At 57.3% G+C, this 3,347-nt stretch overlaps 1 long non-coding RNA gene across 1 annotated transcript; it reads right to left on the bottom strand.

The window, feature by feature from the left end:
- Positions 1-943: 943 nt before the first annotated feature.
- LOC104864872 lies at positions 944-3,139 on the bottom strand. The gene is made up of 3 exons (XR_781006.2): positions 2,664-3,139; positions 1,861-2,088; positions 944-1,223 (listed from the first exon to the last, which is right to left on the bottom strand). It is a non-coding gene; the product is annotated as an uncharacterized LOC104864872 (long non-coding RNA).
- Positions 3,140-3,347: the final 208 nt, after the last annotated feature.

The following is a 3,347-nucleotide window of genomic DNA, read 5'->3' as shown; positions in this document are numbered from 1 at the left end:
CTTGGGCAGCCATCTCTGTTAGGCTGGGGGTGTGGGGGTCCCTGCATGGCCCTGAGTGTGACTGTTAGCCCTTGCCCTGCTCCTTGTTTTTTCCTCACACAGTGGGCTTCCCCAGGCACTGGAGCCCGAGCCACTTTCCTGAATTAGGCCCTGGGCTGAGCCAAAGCCTTCTGACTTCACAGGTGGGGACGGTCATTATCCCATGGGCGGCGAGGGCATGGAAGCTCAGGGAGGTCAAACCGCTTGTCTAAGGTCGCAGAGCTAAGCCCTGGCACTGCTGTGATAAGGACATGGGTCTGGGTGGCTTCCTGGGGCAGAAGGTGCCCTGTATCACAAGCACCGAGTGTTTATTCAAGATGAAAGGAAATTGCCTGAGCACAGCAAGGAGCCAGGAGAGAGAACACTGGGCCCTGGATGGGGAAGGGAAATCTTCCTGCGTCTGCCAGTCCCTGGCAAAGTCCTCCAGGGATGTTCCAGCCAGGGCGGAAGAAGGCGCCTCAGGGAGGCCATGGCCCAGGTGGGGATTGGGGTGGTGACAACGCCCAGCTTTTGGGGAGTGTGTGGGTGTCACATGTCATATGCACGCTACAGAGTGTCTATGTAGTGTATGTGCATAGGACTCATGTAAAGCATGTACTATGCATGCAATGCCCACATAGTGCACAAGGAAGGCATACGAGTGCCCTTCTCCCGCACATGTGGTCGAGGGGCACTAGGACCCTCCCACCCAGGATCCTGGGCCAGGCGCTGCTATCTCCCCTCCAGCCTCTAGGAGGCGCGCCACCTCCCATGTGAGCCTTTCCCGGAGCAGTCCTCATCCAGGCCCCCACAAGCACGTGGGAGCTTTGCTTTTTATTTAGACTGATTTATTATTGAAACGACTTGAGTCCGTTTCAAAGTAAGTGAAATGAGAAAAGATCTTCGGCTCCAGTCTCATAAATCAAGGGGAATACAAAGAAAGGAGGAAACAAAGAAATCACAGCTGCCTGGAAAGTGACGGGCTTTCGTGGCCAGTATAGGAGAGAGCAGGGCCGGGAGCCAACAGAGGGTCCTGGGAGCGAATCTTTCCTTCTTTCCTCCAGCTGGGGAGCCTGGCTCAGGAGCTGTCCTCCTCCTGCCACCTTGCTGGGCGAGAGGCTAGAGTCTCTGTAGCTTGGGGTGGTAACATCTGGGACCTCTTGTCCTTGTTCCTTCCAGAGGCACCTTCCCCTGCCCCAGGGTTCCTGGAGAAGGAAGGTGGGGACTCTGTGTGGTGTGGTTTGGGGCTGGGAGTTGGGGTCAGGGTCTCTGGATCCTGGATATCAGTAGGGAGATGTGATTGTTGGTGTGGCTGTGGGGTTATGTGATGCTGCTCAAAACCTGCTTTGTAAGCCGGGAGTGGTGGCGCATGCCTGTAATCCCAGCACTCGGGAGGCTGAGGCAAGGGGATCGCTGTGAGCTCGAGACCAGTCTGGGCTACATAGTGAGTTCCAGGTCAGTCTCAACTACATAGTGAGACCCTGTCTCAAAACACAAACAAACAAACAAAAAGCAAACCTGCTTTGTGTGTCTCCATGTGTGTGGATACATGTGTGTGTGTGCGTGTGTGTATGTGTGCTCAAGCACTCAGCCAGGCCTGGCCTGGAAGATCAAATCCATCTTAGATAAAAGGAAACCTCTGGCTGCCAGCCCTGTTGACCTAAAAGCTGGGCTGCTTTTCTTTGGTGCCCAGCTGTCCCCAGCTCTTAGCTCTAGCAGGATACAGGGCCCACCGCCTGGGGCAGGGTGCACATCAGACCCAGGCCAATCACCAGCTGCAAGATGGGACAGCCCGGGTGTGGAACCCACACCAAGACAGCAAAGAGAGAGGGCAGCAGGTACCTGAGGCACACACAGGCAGAGAGCCTGACCCACCGCACCCAGGAGTCAGAGGGAGGCAGAGCCCCAGGTGGGAAATCCAGGGAGAGAGAAGTTGAGTGGCACTGGCAGGGTCAGAGGGACAGGGCTGACATCTCCGCTGCTGGTGGCCGGTGGCAGGAGAGGCACTTCTGATCCCTCCAGTGCTCCAGGCAAGCTCATTTGTGATTTCACCCAGGTCCTCAACCACATCTGCAAAAAAACCCCAACCCCGCTAAATATCACTCACTGTCTGTCATTTTCATTTCGCTTTTGTCTTCAGAATAAAGAGAACCAAAAACTCCTGAGGTGGTTTTTACACATCTGACTCTCAGTCCCCCCACTCCTTTCCTCCTGATCCTGCTCCTTTTGTCCTTGTCCTGGGCTTCTGCTCCTGGCTCCTGCTCCTCCCACCTGGAGGTCGGGGGGGCCCCTCACCCCCCCATGCTCCCGATGGGCCCCCACCCCTTGGCCCGACAGCCAGCGCTCTGGGTTCTGCCACTTCCGTGAGCCTGGGGCTGGGGTGGGGGCCTGCAGGTTGACAGGGTCCATAAATCATAGTGGCAAGGGGGCACTGGGCAGGGCGGGGCGGGACAAAGTGCTGACACGGCACCTGCCTGGGAGTCGGGGTTCCGCCCGCGGAGCCCGGGCTGCCCTGCACGCAAGCGAAGAGTCGGAGTTGCAGTGCGGGACTCTTGGCGTGAGCTCCACAGACCGCGGGACAAGAATTGAGCTGAAGCGGAAGCGGAAGCAAGCGGGATTGAGGGGAGGCTGAAGGAAGAACTTACTGTTGGACGGGAAACGCTGAAATGGGAGTCCTGGGAAATGGGGCCAGTCCTTGGCTAGGAGGTCGTACAGCCGGGTGGATTCTGTCTGCGGGTCACACCCGGGGCTGCCTGGAGATGGAGTGAGTGGGAAGGGCCACTCGACTGTCCGAGAGGACGGTGGGAGTCAAGACAGCAAAGAAGTCACCAGCAGGGTTTGGGCCCCGCGCCTCCCTCTGCCCTGCTGTGTGTCTTTGCCCAAGACGCTCAAGCTGGCGGGTCTCTTCCTCACAAATGGGGTTGTACATCTTCCCAGTTGCTGTGAGGTTTAAAGGGCTCAGCACACAGGACTCTCCATAAAGCACAGCTGTCATCATCGGGCAGGACACTCAGGTGACACCTCTGTGTCTTCAGCGGTAAAATCAAACACCAACTCTCACTCCTTCAACACCCAGCCATCGGGCCACTTCTGTGTGCCAAGCTCAGTCCAGGCGCCAGGGTGCAGTGACTCACGTGGCAGACGTGATCCTGCCCTCGTGAGCTCACATTCTAACTGGGAGGAGCGGGGGAAACAGGAAACAGCTGTGCTCCGGGAAAATGCTGCTGAAGAAGGGTGGGGCAGAGAGGTGGGGTGGGAGGGGCTGCTGATGGGATGACGTTTGAACAGAGAACTTTAGGACCAGAAGTGAGCTCCTCAGATGTGGGGGA

Source organism: Fukomys damarensis, unplaced genomic scaffold (genome assembly GCF_012274545.1).
Source record: "Fukomys damarensis isolate Sample0158 unplaced genomic scaffold, DMR_v1.0_HiC HiC_scaffold_23, whole genome shotgun sequence".
NCBI lineage: Eukaryota > Metazoa > Chordata > Mammalia > Rodentia > Bathyergidae > Fukomys > Fukomys damarensis.
The sequence above is the reverse complement of the archived record's forward strand: the minus strand, read 5'-3'. Positions and strand labels throughout refer to the sequence as shown.